The sequence below is a fragment of the Globicephala melas genome, chromosome 10 (assembly GCF_963455315.2).
Source record: "Globicephala melas chromosome 10, mGloMel1.2, whole genome shotgun sequence".
Taxonomy (NCBI): domain Eukaryota; kingdom Metazoa; phylum Chordata; class Mammalia; order Artiodactyla; family Delphinidae; genus Globicephala; species Globicephala melas.
Genome location: NC_083323.1, coordinates 51,239,865 through 51,259,228, shown reverse-complemented (window position 1 = coordinate 51,259,228; position 19,364 = coordinate 51,239,865).

Sequence of the window (19,364 nt, the reverse complement as noted above, 5' to 3'; positions counted from 1 at the left end):
TCTCTATGCTCAGACAAATATATGTAGCCCTATGCATGACTTTTTCTTATTGTTTTATGTTTTACTAAAACTACATACATTACTCTGCAACTTGCATGTGTAATCGTCTAATTTATCATGTATATTTTCCCCAGATTAATAACTTTAGATTGAATTGTATTACCTAATGTATTAAATTTTCCCTTTTTCATAAATATTCAAGTTTGCTAGTTTTCTGCCATTTAAAAAAAGCTACAACAAATGTCCTTGGATGTACCTTCTCATGTTTTTAATTTCTTTTTCATAGCATCCCCAGAAATACTCTTTTGGGGTTTGTAATGAGAAAGCCCATTCTAGATATCAGGGGGAAAAATGTGTCCAACAAAAGCTAACGTGTGGGACAGTGCAGCAAATGGGGAGCAGAATGAGAGGAAATCAGAAGTGGGTTCTAAGTCTTGTTCCGGGTTTGCTGTGTGTTGGGGAAATCTCCGTGACTTCATCCCTTTCCTTGAAATTGAATTATTAATGTTTTCCTTGTCATCAACATAGCCCCTCATTATTTCTGCTATACAGAAAATGCTGCTTATTTATCATACATACATGATTATACGTATAATACAAATGACTGCTGGCTCCATAGCTCCCACTCATATTTCCCCCAAACCATTTACTTTAAACAATTTTCCAAAGGGATGCTTATATGCTGCCCCAAAAAGTTATTTGGAGAAGCTTTATGCTCACTTGCCATCAAGAGGTGGCAATATTCTTGTCAAGGGGCTGACTCCAAATGCTCCATGCTTCCAGTCCTCTTGGCCCCTAAAGGTCCCAGGTTCTGCCATCTGCCACTGGGCTGCCCAGACAACTCTGCTATGTACAGTCATACAAGGTTTTTCCTGAACTGCCCCCATGACTTTCTGGCCCTCTTCTCTCCCTAACCACTGGGCCTCAAACTCAGTCCAAGGGGCTGGATGGAAAACAGACGCCAAACCACCCTTTCCACGGTTGACTTCTTCTTTTGGAAGCTCTGATCTTTTGGGCAGTCTTCTGATGACCTCTTTCCAAACTCTTGTTCCAAGACAAGTTTCAGACAAAAGTTCTCAAGGTTACAATCGAAAGCAAATAGATATATTTAGAGGAGGAGGACAGCCTATTCCAAATGCCCTGTTACATATATCCCTATAAGGTGTAGCTATGTTCAATATTCTGAAGCTTAAGTATTCTGTTAATTAAATATGAGGGTTTTGTGAATGAAGGATAACAAAGAAAGTAAGAAAACTCAAAAGGGAAGTCATTACTTTCACCACGCGCACAGGTGAAGGGTTGGTTCTCATATTTGGTGGCATTTCATATGCAAACACACATATAGTGACGAAAATGTAAAGAAAAAAGTATCTGTAAGGAGGGATTTTATTACGGAAGTTTTTTTTTTTTTCCTGTGGTACACGGGCCTCTCACTGCTGTGGCCTCTCCCGCTGTGGAGCACAGGCTCCGAACGCGCAGTCTCAGTGGCCACGGCTCACGGGCCCAGCCGCTCCGCGGCACGCGGGATCCTCCCGGACCGGGGTACGAACCCGTGTCCCCTGCATTGGCAGGCGGACTCTCAACCACTGCGCCACCAGAGAAGCCCAGAAGTATTTTTTTAATGGCTACATTTAATTTTTTTAAGACTTTATTTTTTAGAGCAGTTTTAGGTTTAGAGGAAGATGGAGAGAAGGTACAGAGATTTTTCATATACCCCCTACCTCTATGCATATGTAACTTTCCCCATTATCAACATCCCCCACTTGAATGTTACATTTGTTATAATCAGTGAACCTACACTGACATCATAAACTCCCAAAGTCCATAGTTTATGTTAGGGTTCACTCTTGGTGTTGTACATTCTGTGAGTTTGGACAAATGATGATGACATGTATCCATCATTATAGTGTCATACAGAGTATTTTCACTGCCCTAAAAATCCTCTGTGCTTCGCCTGTTTATCCCCCTCACCCACACTCTGCCAACCACAGCAATCACTGATTTTTTACTATTTACACAGTTTTGCCTTTTCTAGAATGTCATATAGTTGGAGTCATACAGTATGTAGCCTTTTCAGATTGGCTTCTCTCAGTAATATGCATTTCCGTTTCCTCTGTGTCTTTTCATAGCTTGATAGCTTATTTCTATTTAGTGCTGAATAATATTACATTGTATATTCTGGGTATACTACAGTTTATTTATCCATTCACCTACTGAAGGACATCTTTGTTGCTTCCGAGTTTTGGCAATTATGAATAAAGCTGCTGTAAACGTCTGTGTGTAGATGTTTGTGTGGACATTAAGTTTTCAGCTCCTTTGGGTAAATACCAAGGAGTTTGATTGCTGAATCGTATGGTAAGAGTATGTTTAGTTTTGTAAGAAACCACCAAACTATCTTCCAAGGTGGCTGTACCACTTTGCATTCCCACCAGCAATGAATGACTTCCTGTTGCTCCACATCCTTGTCAGCATTTGGTGTTGTCAGTGTTCCAGATTTTGGCCTTTCTAAAAGATGTTTAGTGGTATCTCACTGTGGTTTTAATGTGCATGTCTCTGATGACATATGATGTAGACCATCTTTTCATAGGTTTATTTGCCATCTGTTTTTCTTCTTTGGTGAACTGTCTGTTAAGATCTAAGGCCCAATTTTGAATTAGGTTGTTTGTTTTCTTATTGTTGAGTTTTAAGAGTTCTTTGTGTATTTTGGATAACTGTCCTTTATCAGATGTGTCTTTTGCAAATATTTTCTCCTATTCTGTGGTTTGTCTTCTCATTCTCTTAACATTGTGTTTCACAGAGCAGAAGATTTTAATTTTAATGAAGTCCAGCTTAACAATTCTTTCTTTCATGAATTATGCCTTTGGTGTTATATCTGAAAAGCCATTAACATACCTGAGGTCATCTAGGTTTTCTCCTATGTTACCTTTTAGGAGTTTTATAGTTTTACGGTTTACATTTAGGTCTATGATCCATTTTGAGGTAATTTTTTTGAAGGGTGTAAGGTCTGTGTCCAGATTCTTTTTTTTTTTTTTTTTTTTTGCTTGTGGATGTTACAGGACCATTTGTTGAAGACTATTTTTGCCTATTGTATTGCCTTTGCCCCTTTGTCAAAGATCAGTTGTCTGTATTTTATGTGGTTCTATTTCTGGGTTCTTTATTCAGTTCCATTGATCTATTTGTCTGTTCTTCCATTAATGCCATGCTGTCTTGATTACTGTAGCTTTATGGTAAGTCTTGAAGTCATGTAGTGTCAGTCCTCCAACTTTGTTCTTTTTGAATATTATGTTGGTTATTCTGGATCTTTTGCCTTCTGTATAAACTTTAAAATCAGTTTGTCAATATCCACAAAAAAAAACTTGCTGGGATTTTCCTTGGGGTTGCATTGAATCTATAGATCAAGTTGGGAAGAACTGACATTTTGACAATATTGAGCCTTCCTATCCATGAACATGGCATATCTCTCCATTTATTTAATTCTTTGATTTCATTCATCAGAGTTTTGTGTTTTTCCGCATATAGATCTTGTACATATTTTGTTAGATTTATACCTAAGTATTTCATTTTTGGGGTGCTAATGTAAATGATATTGTATTTTTAGTTTCAAATTCCACTTGTTCATTTCTGGTACTGGCATACCTCGGAGATATTGTGGGTTTGGTTCCAGACCATCACAATAAAGAAAATAAGGCAATAAAGAGAGTCACATGATTTTTTTGGTTTCGCAGTGCATGTGAAAGTTATGTTTACACATTAATGTAGTCTATTAAGTGTTCAATAGCATTTCTTTAAAAAAACAATCTATGTACTTTAATTAAAAATACTTTATTGCTAAAAAATGCTAAACATCATCTGAGCCTTCAGTGAGTCATAATCTTTTTGCCGGTGGAAGGTCTTGCCTTGATGTTACAGCTGTTGACTGATCAGGGTGGTGGTTGCTGAAGGTTGGGGAGGTTGTGGCAGTTTCTTAAAATAAGACAACAATGAAGTTTGCCACATCGATTAACTCTTCCTGTCATGAACTATTTCTCTGTAGCATGCAGTGCTATTTGATAGCATTTTACCCACAGTAGGACTTCTTTCAAAATTGGAGTCAATCCTCTCAAACCCTGCTGCTACTTTATTAAGTAAGTTTATGCAATATTCCAAATCTTTTGTTGTCATTTCAACAAAGCATCTTCACAGCATCTTCACGAGGAGTAGATTCCATCTCCAAAATCCAATTTCTTTGCTCATCTGCAAAAAGCATCTCCTCATCTGTGAAAGTTTCATTATGAGATTTCAGCAATTCAGTCACATCTTTGGGCTCCACTTCTAATCCTAGTTCTCTTGCTATTTCCACCATATCTGCAGTTGGTGGAAACTGCATATCACATTTTCCCATCACCACAATGACGATCTTTTTTTTTGGGTGTGCGGAAAAAAAGGGAAAGAATTCATAAAATTAACATTATGTCCTCAACATGTGGCAAGTCGATCAGCTATGTGATAAATCTTTTTCAGAGCTGCGCTCTATAGGGCAAGAGTGCCTATTCTCTTCCACTACCTCCTGGCTTTCAATAACTCAGTACTTCAATTTGTATAATTGAGTTTTGCATCAGAGCAAAGTTCCAAAGGCCCCCAGTGGGCAGTTTGTTTCTTGCTGAGCACATTTTAAGGTTGTATTTTGACTTGTTTGTCTTTCCTCCCCTTGAATGCCATGAAACAGTTTACTGGAGCAGAATTGCTTTTATGTGTCCTTTCTCTTTCATGTCCATTGCTGGCTGGCTCTTCAGTAGTGGTCATTAGCATGAGCCCTAATGCTTGGGTAACTGGGCAAGCAATTAGTCTAGCCAGACAGATCTTCCTTTTTTTAACCAGGCTCTCCTGGCTTCTCCAAACACAGCCAGAGAAACAAAGACCATGGGAGGAAACCAAACAGTAAGTCATTTCTTTCTTTAGAAGGAACGAACTCAAAACATCATTAAGTTGCCATTTTGTAGTTGAGGACAAGCTGCTTCAGGAAACAGTGCCATAGGGGTAATGTTGGAGGGGATGGCTAGATGCCATCCTAGCCTGGAATTTCCTGTGCTGACTCTTCTGTGCCACGCTGCCTGTGTTGTAGCACATCACCTTGGGGAAAATATTCAGATTCCACATCAACACATGGCTAGTGGAAGAAGCTTCTGGAAATCTCCAGACATAACTGAGAAGCCCACTCGAAAGGGAAGAACTCTGTGAGACACCTCTTCAAACATCTTGGAAACAAATGACAGATTAATGCTGGAGCTGTAATTAGAGCCTGAGTTGAGATTTCTTTTGTCCTGGAAGCTAAACAAACTAGAGGAAGGAAAAAAAAATCCAAATATAATTTATAGACACAGAAGGAACAATTGAATTAGTAAGAGTAGGCAAGAGCTCAAAGATAAATTGGAGCATGAATTCTGTCAGCACAGGATCAGATGAAAGGTATTTTTTAAAGCTTTTCAAACCTCTGAATCCTGTTGCTCTTGAAACACGGTTGAAGAAACGGAAAAAGCATGACTAGAAGGTCTATTGAAGCCAGGAGAGTAGAAATTCTTGGTTCTAGCAGGCTGAGCTCATCTCAGGGATGGGGAATGAAGAGTGAAAGAAATTATGTTCCCACATCATCCCTGTAGAGTACATGAGAAATGTAGCCTCACCCCTCATCTTTGTAGACACCATATGGGATCAATCTTGGTGATGATGATAAGTCCTTGGTGACTGTGATATTTCCTTTTAAGATCCTTCAGATTTGACATGAGAGTGGGTTGGAGTGGAAGGGTGGAGAAGGGGAGGGAGAAAAAGGGATCATAGGGGATGAAAGAGGGTAATGAATTTCAAACAAACCACAGGAAGACAAAAGGTTGGACTCATCAGAAAAGTTTCAACACTTCCAAAACAAGTAAGTTAGGGAAACCTCATGAATTGTGCCCATGACTTAAGGTAGGAAGGGAGAGGGTTCTTTTGTATTCTGCTTTCTGAAGCTGGAATAATTCTGATGGCTGCTTTGGCAAATGCTGTAATTCTTCCTTTCTCAACTCGCTGGAGCTTGCCACTAAGCAGGACACCTAGGATGCGTCGTTTGTGTGTTCTACCAGTTTACAAGAACAATCATGAGGGAAAGAGCACCGAGTTGGGAGACTGCAGATGTGGGCTTCTGCCACTACTTGTGCAACCTTAGGCAAATCAGATAGCATCTCTGGACCTGCTTTCTGATCTGTAAAATGAAGACATTGGGTCGGATGACTTTTCAGAACCCTCTAAGTTCTTTATGCCCTCAAATATAACATTCTATGGCTTTATCTTGGGTCTCTTAGTCATCCCTTCCGGCAACCTCCTCAAAATTCTCTTGAAAAGGAAAATTTCATATAAAATATTTCTTAGATAGTGAAAGAGTTCGGAACACACCACCCCCAAATATTCTGCTCTTGCCTTTAACTCAAAATACTGAGTTCAAGGCATTTCAGAAACAGCAGAAGGGCATTCCGACCTTCCTTTTTCTTCCTGAAAGCAGGAGATGAAACTCACATATGGAAGATGTCCTGCGTATATCAGGAGGAAAGAAACATTCTTATAACCAGGGATGGGGAGAAATTAGTTCAAACAAACCCTATTAAGCTCACCCTCATCCTCCTAATCACTCCTCTGCAATTAATTACTCTAGCCCAAGCCCCTTTGCCTTACTGTCTTTTCACAATTTACTCCACCTTAATTGTCCAACTTAATGTATAAGTGTTCGGCTCTGGCTGCCTCTTTGGGTCTTCATTTCTCTTGTGAGGGCTCCAATGTACTAGTAAAAAGAGATTGAAACTTGTATGGTTTTTCCCTATTAATCTATCTTTTGTCCTTCTAATTCTTTAATTAGACCCAGCTGGAGACCCTAAGAGACTAGAGGAGAAAATTTTCTTTCCCTACCATAGCAGTATATGTCTCTAGTTTTTATTTGCTAAAGACATGACAGGGACTTCCCTGGTGGTGCAGTGGTTAAGAATCCACCTGCCAACGCAGGGGACATGGGTTTGAGCCCTGGTCTAGGAAGATCCCACATGCTGCAGAGCAACTAGGCCCGTGTGCCACAACTACTGAGCCTGTGCTCTAGATCCCGCGAGCCACAACTACTGAGCCCTGCGTGCCACAACTGCTGAAGCCCACGTGTCTAGAGTCCGTGCTCTGCAACAAGAGAAGCCACCGCAATGAGAAGCCCGTGCACCGCAACCAAGAGTAGCCCCCGCTCGCCGCAGCTAGAGAAAGCCCGCGCGCAGCAAAGGTACCCAGTGCAGCCAAAAATAAATAACTAAATAAATTTATGAAAAAAAAAAAAGACCTGTGACAAACATTGCCATCCATAGGCGTGTGCTTCTCTTCCCTGCCTTTCTTCTGGGGGAAAGTCTTCTTCCTTTCTTTCTGTTCTTAGTAGGCATTGCAGATGATGAGGCCCAAGTAGAACCCTTAAAAATAATATAGAGTGAAGGAGAAGGAAAGGAAGGAAAGGAAGAGAAAAGTGAAAAGGAGAATCTGGCCAAAATGAGAGTTTCCTCTCTCATGGACTTTGTCCCTGGGTAGCCCTCAGGATGAGAGGAGTTCAACAATTCTGAGTTTGACAGCCCTCCAATTGCTCAAAATTTCTAAAAAAGAACTAGAGATGCTTTAACTGGTCTAGCTGAGTCTATGCACCTACTTCTTCTTGAGCTCTATGGACTTTATGTTACACTAATAAAAGGACACGTCAACTTAGTCTGTGAGACAGACGTGGGATCTACTGACTATAAAAGTGAACAGTCCTACGGGAGCAGTACCACCATGGGAAATTGGGGTGGCATCCCTTCAGGCTTCCTGTTAAAGAAGCCGGGGCTAGGTTCCTTTGGGGATGACTAAGACTCATGCAAGCCCATGACTTGCCATTGGATCCGTGAATAAAGGTCACTCTGCCTCTCCATTCACTTTCCCAACCCAAACAACTCGCACACTCAGGGTTGCCACTAGGCCTTTGTGTGAGATGGACACGCAGTATCCCTCCGTATTCCATCTGGTCTGGCAAAAGGGGCCAGGCTGGATTTGAGCAGGGGCCCCTGCTGGCAGCTGTATTCAGCAGCCCTGCTCAGACTCTTTCATATGGGAATCATTGTCCAGGTCCATTCGAGGCAAAACTCAAATTGCCACCCATTAATCAGCAACTTGTAGCATTGCGGAGAATCAGAATCTGGTAACGCACAGGGAGTACGATGTTAGTATTGTTCCCCAGAAGGAGAGGCTCTGTTCTGGAAAAACCAGTACTTAGTTTTCCTCCCTTAAATCTCCTTGAAAAGTGAACTTCTTTCTGAAACACTTGGCTTTGTTAAAGGTCAGGAGAGTGCTTAACCTCGGCTAGGGGTCAGGGAAGGAGTGGTAGTGATTGGAAAGAGCAGGGAAACTTCTGGGCACTGGTAAAGTTCTCTTTCTTGATGTGGGTTCTGCTTACACAGGTGTGTTTGGTTTATGAAAATTCACTGAGCGGTACAATTATGATCTGTGTGCTTTCTTGTGTATATGTTACAGTTCAATTAAAAAATGTTTTCTTTAAAAAGTACCCAAGTTGTACTCTCCTTGAGGTGAGGGATTGTGATTTTATTCACACTCTATCCCCTGCTTTGAGCACAATGTCTGACTCATAATAAGTACTTAATAAATAGTTTTTCAATGAAAAAAAAAGAAGGGAATGGCTTTCCTCTGGTATCCCAGCACCAACCATTTGTCATCCTTCAGAGGTGTTGGCTCCTGACCAGTGAGGGCTGCAACCACACAGTTTATAGAGGTCAGCTGGTGGAAACCTCTCAGCACTACCTTGGCAAGGAAACTTAATGGACAGGTGCCTGGCTTTTTGTGTTCTAAGTTCTCTTAAGCATAGGGTGGATTTTCAAGCCTGGAGAAACCACGTCGATTACAAGTGTAAGTCATCCAGGACAAGGGCTCCATGATGGAGAGAAAGCCTAACTTCAAGTACAAAGACCCAGCTGTTCTTGGAAAAGCCAAAAGAACTGCACTGGGAAGTTCTGTCTTACCCACAGTGAATAGAGCAGCCAGACACCCTGATGCTTCCAGGAGAGCTATAGGACCTATTTGCCCTGGCGCAAAAAAAAAAATACTTAGAATTTCTTTGAAACAACCATAAACTTAACAGAAAAGTTGAAACAATGGTATAAAAACATTGTTTTCTGAACTATTTGAGAATAAGATGCCGACCTGATGGCCCTCATCCCTGAATACTTCAGTGGGTATTACACACAACAGGACATTTTCCTTACATAGCCATAGTACAACCACTAGATTCAGGATATTAGCAGGTACATCACTACCATCTGAACTGTAGCCTCCACTGTAGTTTCACCAGCTGTCTCCATAATGCCCTTTATTGCTTGTGAAAAGGTCCAGTTCAGAACTATGCATTGCATTTAGTTATTGTACCTCTTTGGTTTCCTTCATTCAGCTGCAGTTCTTCAGTCTTTCTTTGACTTTCCTGACCTTCACACTTTAAAAGATAATAGGCCAGTTATTTAGTAGATTGTCCTGCATCTGAGTATCTCTGCCGTTTTCTCATCATTAGATTTGGGTTATTCACTTTGGGCAGTGGCATTGCAGAAACGAGGCTATATTCCTCTCATTGCAGCCTATCAGAAGGCACAGAATTTTAATTTGTCCCATGACTGGTAATGTTCACTTTGATTACTTGATTAGAGTGGTGTGTGCCTGCTTTCTCCACCATATAGTTACTTATAATTATGGGTATTTGGGGGGGGGAGGTAATTTGAAACTATGTAACTATCCCATTCATCATCAGACTTTCAATTTATTCTTGTATTAATTAAGTATGTATGGTTTCTGTCGTCTTTATTTAGCGGGCTATAATGCATTGCTGTCATTATTTCTTTAAAAGCTCTAATTTCATTGTCCCTCAGTGTGATCAGTGGGCCTCCTTCAAGTTGGCTTCTGTGCCCTTTTGACACGTCTTCATCATTCTTTGAGTACTTTCATTTCCTGGTATAAGATACTCTAGGCACATCTTGTATTTTCCCTGCTCCAGTGGGGAACAACAACAACAACAACAACAACACACACACACACACACACACACACACAGAGAAATCTTTATTTCTATGACTAGCTTTATATACGGAAAACCATGAGTTCACGTCCATACCTCTGATTCTAGTCCGACACCAACATCACAAGCTTCATGTCTGTAGTTTCCTTTTCTGACAATGAGAGACTTGACTCCCATTATCTTTAATATATTTGCTTATTTGATCTAGCTCCTTGACGATAACCAACCTCCCTTCTCCACCGCCATCTCCTCCTCTGTAGGGTCCCCCTCCACACCCTCACACCCTGCTGGGACTCCCACACCGTTTGCTGGGTCACCCCTCCATGGGACCTTTCTTCACCCTGCTTGGGCTCTCACATCTACGCTGAGCCACCTCGCATTGTATGCCCCCATCCCCTGCTCTATCTCTGGCCACCTGTGCTGCCCCTCATTTCACACGGGCTCTGCCAGTCTGTGCTGGACTGCCCCTGCATGTGGATACCTCCTTACCCCATTTGGGCTCTGACACCCTGATGTAGCTTCCTCCATGTGTGCTGCCCTCTCATCCTACCTAGACTCTGACACTCTGCTCTGGGCTCTGCAGCTCTTGTCCCAGTCCCATTGCCAGTGTGGAAGCCCACCTTGGTCTGCCCCACCTAATGGCTTTAGGATTGAATTCTTCAGGAAAGGCAGGAGAGAGAAATGAAGGGGAAGGGGAATAGCGGACAAGGAGAGCTTTCTCCTAAATTTTGGCACAGAAAAAATGTGTTCAGCATAATTGTTTTAAAAGCATATTATATTCTATTTAGATGGTTCACCCATATCTTTTGACTTATAACTGAGAAAGAGATATCTTTTCAGACCAGTAAGGAGAAAGATCTGATTCTTTTTATTATAGTTTTCAGAAAAGTATTTACCATGTAACTCTTAGTATGATTTCAAGTAACCCTGGTCGATCCATCCAGGTTGAGGAAGACTGAAGATGTGGCTAACAATTTCAGTGAGAGCAGACGAAGACTCTGCCTTTATTTTGTAATTTAAAATTGTTTTTAATTTTTTAACATCGTTATTAGAGTATAATTGCTTTACAATGGTGTGTTAGTTTCTGCTTTATAACAAACTGAATCAGCTATACATATACATATATTCCCATTTCTCCTCCCTCCTGCGTCTCCCTCCCACCCTCCCTATCCCACCCCTCTAGGTGAACACAAAGCCCCGAACTGATCTCCCTGTGCTATGTGGCTGCTTCCCACTAGCTATGGGTTTTACATTTGGTAATGTATATATGTCCATGCCACTCTCTCACTTCGTCCCAACATACCCTTCCCCATACCCGTTTCCTCAAGTCCATTCTCTACCTCTGTGTCTTTATTCCTGTCCTGCCCCTAGGTTCATCAGAACCATTTTTTTTTTTTTAGATTCCATATATATGAGTTAGCATATGGTATTTTGTTTTTCTCTTTCTGACTTACTTCACCCTGTATGACACACTCTAGGTCCATCCACCTCACTACAAATAACTCAATTTTGTTTCTTTTATGGCTGGGTAATATTCCATTGTATCTATGTGCCACATCTTCTTATCCATTCATCTGTCGATGGATACTTAGGTTGCTTCCATGTCCTGGCTATTGTAAATAGAGCTGCAATGAACATTGTGGTACATGACTCTTTTTTTTTTTTTTAACGTCTTTATTGGAGTATAACTGCTTTACAATGGAGTGTTAGTTTCTGCTTTATAACAAAGTGAATCAGTTATACATATACACATATGCCCATATCTCTTCCCTCTTGCATCTCCCTCCCTCCCACCCTCCCTTTCCCACCCCTCTAGGTGGTCACAAAGCACCGAGCTGATCTCCCTGTGCTATGCGGCCGCTTCCCACTAGCTGTCTACTTTACATTTGGTAGTGTATATATGTCCATGCCACTCTCTCACTTCGTCCCAGCTTACCCTTCCTCCTCCCTGTGTCCCCAGCTTCATTCTCTACATTTGCATCTTTATTCCTATCCTGCCCCTAGGTTCTTCAGAACCCTTTTTTTTTTTTTTTAGATTCCATATATATGTGTTAGCTTACAGTATTTATTTTTCTCTTTCTGACTTACTTCACTCTGTATGACAGTCTCTAGGTCCATCCACCTCACTACAAATAACTCAATTTCGTTTCCTTTTATGGCAGAGTAATATTCCATTGTATATATGTGCCACATCTTCTTTATCCATTCATCTGTCGATGGACATTTAGGTTGCTTCTATGTCCTGGCTATTGTAAATAGAGCTGCAATGAACATTGTGGTAGCTGACTCCTTTTGAATTATGGTTTTCTCAGGGTATATGCCCAGTAGTGGGATTGCTGGGTTGTATGGTAGTTCTGTTTTTAGTTTTTTAAGGAACCTCCATTCTGTTCTCCATAGTGGCTGTATCAATTTACATTCCCACCAAGAGTGCAAGAGGGTTCCCTTTTCTCCACACCCTCTTCAGCATTACTGTTTATAGATTTTTTGATGATGGCCATTCTGACTGGTGTGAGGTGATACCTCATTGTAGTTTTGATTTGCATTTCTCTAATGATTAGTGATGTTAAGCATCCTTTCATGCGTTTGTTGGCAACCTGTATATCTTCTTTGGAGAAATGTCTATTTAGGTCTTCTGCCCATTTTTGGATTGGGTTGTATGTTTTTTGGACATTGAGCTGCATGAGCTGCTTGTAAATTTTGGAGATTAATCCTTTGTCAGTTGCTTCATTTGCAAATATTTTCTCCCATTCTGAGGGTTGTCCTTTGATCTTGTTTATGGTTTTGTTTGCTGTGCAAAAGCTTTTAAGTTTCATTAGGTGCCATTTGTTTATTTTTGTTTTTATTTCCATTTCTCTAGGAGGTGGGTCAAAAAGGATCTTGCTGTGATTTATGTCATAGAGTGTTCTGCCTATGCTTTCCTCTAAAAGTTTGATAGTGTCTGGCCTTACATTTAGGTCTTTAATCCATTTTGAGTTTATTTTTGTGTATGGTGTTAGGGAGTGTTCTAATTTCATTCTCTTACATGTAGCTGTCCAGTTTTCCCAGCACCACTTATTAAAGAGACTGTCTTTCCTCCATTGTATATTCTTGCCTCCCTTATCAAAGATAAGGTGATCATACGTGCGTGGGTTTATTGTTCCATTGATCTGTGTTTCTATTTTTGTGCCAGTACCATACTGTCTTGATTACTGTAGCTTTGTAGTATTGTCTGAAGTCACGGAGCCTGATACCTCCAGTTCCATTTTTCTTTCTCAAGATTGCTTTGGTTATTCTGTGTCTTTTGTGTTTTTATACAAATTGTGAAATTTTTTGTTCTAGTTCTGTGAAAAATGCCATTGGTAGTTTGATAGGGATTGCATGGAATCTGTAGATAGCTTTGCATAGTATAGTCATTTTCTCAATGTTGATTCTTCCAGTCCAAGAACATGGTATATCTCTCCATCTGTTTGTATCATCTTTAATTTCTTTCATCAATATCTTATAGTTTTCTGCATACAGGTCTTTTGTCTCCTTAGGTAGGTTTATTCCTAGGTATTTTATTCTTTTTGTTGCAATGGTAAATGGGAGTGTTTCCTTAATTTCTTTTTCAGATTTTTCATCATCAATGTATAGGAATGCAAGAGATTTCTGTGTATTAATTTTGTATCCTGCTACTTTACCAAATTCATTGATTAGCTCTAGTAGTTTTCTGGTAGCATCTTTAGGATTCTCTATGTATAGTATCATGTCATCTGCAAACAGCAAGACAGCTTTACTTCTTTTCCGATTTGGATTCCTTTTAATCCTTTTTCTTCTCTGATTGCTGTGGCTAAAACTTCCAAAACTATGTTGAATAATAGTGGTGAGAATGGACAACCTTGTCTTGTTCCTGTTCTTAGAGGAAATGGTTTCAGTTTTTCACCATTAAGAATGATGTGGGCTGTGAGTTTGTCATATATGGCCTTTATTATGTTGAGTAAGTTCCGTCTATGCCTACTTTCTGGAGTGTTTTTATCATAAATGGGTGTTGAATTTTGTCGAAAGCTTTTTCTGCATCTATTGAGATGATCATATGGTTTTTATACTTCAGTTGTTAATATGGTGTATCACATTGATTGATTTGCATAAATTGAAGCATCCTTGCATTCCTGGGATAATCCCCACTTGATCATGGTGTATGATCCTTTTAATATGCTGTTGGATTCTGTTTGGTAGTATTTTCCTGATGATTTTTGCATCTATGTTCATCAGTGGTATTGGCCTGTAGTTTTCTTTCTTTGTGACATCTTTGTCTGGTTTTCTTTCTTTGTGACATCTTTGTCTAATCACTGCTGTGATTAGAACTGATCATACGAATAGTGGTGTATGGAATTGGGTTATAGCGGGTGGTTTTATGTTGCTAACAGTAGTGATAAAATTAATAACCCTGAGAATTGAGGGTACACAAGCTAAATGTAGACAGAAAATAGTAAGGTCAACTGAAGCTCCTGGATGTGCTACGTTTCCTGCTAAGGGTAGATACACAGTTCAGCCTGTACCTGCACTGGCTTCGACTATTGATGATGTTAGTAGTAATAGGAAAGAAGGAGGGAGTAGTCAGAAACTTATATTTTTTATGTGGGGGAAACCTATATCGGGTGCCCCAATTATTAGGGGCACTAGCCAGTTTTCAAACCCACCGATTATAATGGGTATGACTATAAAGAAGATTATTACAAATGCATGGGCTGTTACTACCACATTATAAATTTGGTCGTCTCCGAGCAGTGTGCCGGGTTGGCCTAGTTCAGCGCGAATTAATAAACTTAGGCCAGTGCCCACCATTCTGGCTCAGGCGCCAAATAGTAAGTATAAGGTGCCAGTGTCTTTGTGGTTGGTTGAGAATAATGAGCGATTTATGAACATAGGTAAAATGGCTGAGCAGGTATTAGACTGTAAATCTAAAGACAGAGGTTGAGCCCTCTTTTTGCCAGGTCCTGTGGTGAATGATCATTTTGAATTGCAAATTCACGGAAGCAGCTTCAACCCTGCCGGGACTTCTGCCTTTTTTTTCTCTCAGCGGGAGAAGTAGATTGAAGCCAGTTGATTAGGGTGTTTAGCTGTTAACTAAAAGTTTGTGGGAAACGTATCCCTGCAATCTAGTGAGGATTTAGCTTAATTAAAGTGTTTGATTTGCATTCAATTGATTGCAATCCTTATTGGGCAGGACTTAAGTAAATTGTACTTGCTTAGGGCTTTGAAGGCCCTTGGTCTGGGCTAACCTAAATTCCTATTCTAGGATTGACAGTATTGGTGTGAGACGTAGAAGTATTGTGGATATTACGATTATGGTTGTTAAAAGGGTTATTTGTTTTGTGAAGTTGAATTGTCACTTTATCTTCATGTTGTTTGTAGAGGGGAATAAAGTTAGTGCTGTGGAGTATGTGAGCCGTATGTAGAAGTATAGGTTGAGTAGTGCTGTGATGGCTGTGAGTGTGGACAGGATAATGGTATTTTTTTTTGTTATTTCTTGAATGATCATTCATTTAAGCATGAATCCTGATAGTGGCGGGAGTTCTCCCATTGAGAGTAGAGTGAGTATGGTGAGGGTTGTGGTGACAGGTATTTTGTTTCATGTGTGATAGTTATAGTGTGGTGGTGGTTGAGCTTTGAGTAAAGAGTATGAATATAGTGAGGGTTGTTGTGATGTAGATGAGTAGGTTTAGGATGGTTATGGTTAGGTTATACAGTAAGATGGCTGTTATTCATCCCAGGTGGGCGATTGATGAGTAGGCCATGATTTTTCAGAGTTGTGTTTGGTTTAATCCACCTCAACCTCTGATTAGAATAGAAAGTATCGATAGGGCTAATATTAGATTTAGACTGATTGATGGTGAAATTTGATATAGGATTGACAGGGGTGCAAGCTTTTGTCATGTTAGTAGGATTAGGCCTGCTGTTAAGGGGACGCCTTGTGCTACGCCGGGCACTCAAAAGTGAAAGGGGGATAGTTCTACTTTAATAGCTAGTGCTATGGTTATTATTATGGATGCTGTTGGGTTGAATAGTTTTGTGATGGTTCATTGGCCGGAATGCAACAGGTTAAGGATGATTGCTATTAGAAGTAATGTGGATGCGGTGGCCTGTGTTAGAAAATATTTAGTGGAGGCTTCTGTGGCTCATGGATTAAAGTTTTTTTTATTATAATAGAGATGATGGCTATTATATTTATTTCAAACCCAATTCAGGCTAGCAGTCAGTGAGAGCTGGTAATTATGATTGTAGTTACTAAAATGACAGTTGTTAGGATAATAATAAAGATAATGGGATTTATTAGTATGGGAAGGATATAAACCAACATTTTCGGGGTATGGGCCCGAGAGCTTGTTTAGCTGACCTAACTGTAGTATGTAGCGTAATGTGGTAGCACGGAGAACTTTGAATTCTTAAGGGTAGGTTCAATTCCTGTGATTCTAGAAATAAGAGGGTTTGAACTTCTATTATTTACTCTATCAAAGTAACTCTTTTATCAGACATATTTCTTATGTTTGTGGAGGGATGCTTGCTGTTATGACGGATAGTGACACATGTCATATACATAGGGCTAGTGTTAGAGGTAGGAAGTTTTTTCAGAGTAAGTGTATTAGTTGGTCACATCAAAATCGAGGGTAGGATGCTCGCATCCTTCGCATAGGAAGGATGTTGTTAGTAGCAGTGTCTTAATAATGAAGTGAATTGTATATAGTTCTGGTGTGCAGGGGTTGTGGAATGCTCCTAGGAATAGAATTGTTGTGAATATATTTATTATAATGATGTTGGCATATTCTGCTAAGAAGAATATGGCGAAGGGGTCTGCCGCGTACTCTACGTTGAAGCCGGATACGAGTTCGGATTCCTCTCATGTCAAATCAAAGGGGGCTCGGTTGGTTTCTGCTAGGGTAGAAATAAATCATATTATGGCCAGTGGTCATGATGGGAAGACTAGTCATAGTTGTTCTTGTGTTGTGGTCAGGGTTGATGGGGTGAAGCATCCGTTTATTAAGAGTACTGATAGGAGCATGATTGCTAGTGCTACTTCGTATGAGATTGTTTGTGCCGCTGCTCGTAGGGCTCCAATTAACGCGTAGTTTGAGTTGGAGGCCCGGCCAGATCATAGAATGGCGTATACAGCTAGACTTGATATTGCTAGTATGAATACTACTCCTAGGTTTATGTTGATGAGGGGGTATGGTACGGGTAGAGGGATTCATATTGTGAGGGCTAGGGTTGGGGGTAAGACGGGTACGATGATAAATATGGAGGTGGAAGATGTGGCTGGTCGTAGGGGTTCCTTAGTGAATAGTTTGATTGCATCAGCAAAGGGTTGGAGTAGGCCATGGGGACCTACAGCGTTTGCTGCATTTCGGAGTTGGATGTAGCCCAGGATTTTACATTCTACTAGTGTCAGGAATGCTACAGCTAGGAGCATAGGAATGATCAGCATTAAAATGTTAATTACGAACATTTTGTTGGGGAGAGGGTTTGAACCTCTGAGTATAAAGGTTTAAGTTTTACGCAATTACCAGGCTCTGCCACCCCAACAAAACCCTGGTGTTGGGTGATTAGTTTGTGCTTGCTTATTAAGTTGAGATTAGATCATTAATTGTTTTGAAGGCGCTTACTTAAAATGGGCCTTATTTCTCTTGTCCTTTCTTACTGGGAGAAATGCGTAATAGATAGAAACCGACCTGGATTGCTCCAGTCTGAACTCAGGTCACCTAGGACTTTAATTGTCGAACAAACGAACCCTTACTAGCAGTTACGCCATTAGGATGTCCTGATCCAACATCGAGGTCTTAAACCCTATTGTCGATATGGACTCTAGAATAGGATTGTGCTGTTATCCCTAGGGTACCTTGTTCCGTTGATCAATTTTTTGGATCAATAAGTGATATTATACTTTGGCTAGTAGGTCTAGGCTTTAATCACTCGGAGGGTTTTTTGTGCTCGGAGGTCAACCCCTGTGAAATTTTGTTATTCCTTGGTGGTTTAAGATTATGGTTTTGGGGTTGATTAATTGAAGCTCCGTAGGGTCTTCTCGTCTTATTTTGTTATCCCCGCCTCTTCACGGGGAGGTCAATTTCACTGATTAAAAGAGACAGTAAAACCCTTGTGTGGCCATTCATACAAGTCCTTATTTACAGAACAAATGATTATGCTACCTTTGCACGGTCAGGATACCACGGCCATTTAACGATTGTCACTGGGCAGGTGGTGCCTCTAATACTGGTGATGCTAGAGGTGATGTTTTGGTAAACAGGTGGGGTTTGTGTTTGCCGAATTCCTTTTACTTTTTTTAATCTTTCCTTAAGTGCATGCCTGTATTGGGTTAACAGTGTTTTTAATAAACAGTTTAGTGTTGGATTATATTTATTTACTGTTAATTATCAGTGTATTATTTGTTGCTGATGTAAGCTGGTGCAAGGAGAAATATTTCTTGTTACTCATGTTAACAGTATTGCTTCTATAGTCTTATAGATTAGTCCAGTATAAGGCTAGGAGATGATTTACTTAGTATTGGAATTGAAATGTGTTTTGTCGTTGAGCTTGAACGCTTTCTTAATTGGTGGCTGCTTTTAGGCCAACTATGGTATTGTTTGCTTTTACTCTCTAGTCAAGGTTGTATCCTTTTCTAAAAAGCTGTACCTTTTTAGACTAACGTTTAAATATACGTTGAAGCTTATTATGGTTTTTCGTATTATTCAACGTTGAACTGAAATTCTTTTCCTGGACAACCAGCTATCATCAGACTCGTTAGGCTTGTCACCTCTACTTATAAATCTTCTCACTATTTTGCCACATAGATGAGTTTGTTCTAGTAACTGTTCATAAGTAGCTTGTCCGGTTTCGGGTATTTTAGCTTAAGTTCTCTTTGTAAATTGTTCCTAGTTAAGACATTATGCAAAAGGTACAAGGGATAAGCTTTGCTTTTTATTACTTTTAATATTTCTTTCATCATTCCCTTATGGTCCTTTCTCTATAGCACCATCAGTGTTTCAGTTTCTATCTCCTGCACTTTAGATGTCTGGTGAATGTTTTATTTGACTAGCTTGTGTTAGTATGGTGGGAAAGGTGTGGGCTAAGTTTAGTTCAAGACATACATAGATCATGAAATCTTCTAGGTGTAAGCTAGGTGCTTTATTTAAGCTATGTCTTGTTTTATCCAAACACACTTTCCAGTATGCTTACCTTGTTACGACTTATCTCCTCTCATATACTTGTTTAGCATGTGTTGGTGGATTGTGGCTTTGTCATGGAACCTGAGGAGGGTGACGGGTGGTGTGTGCAC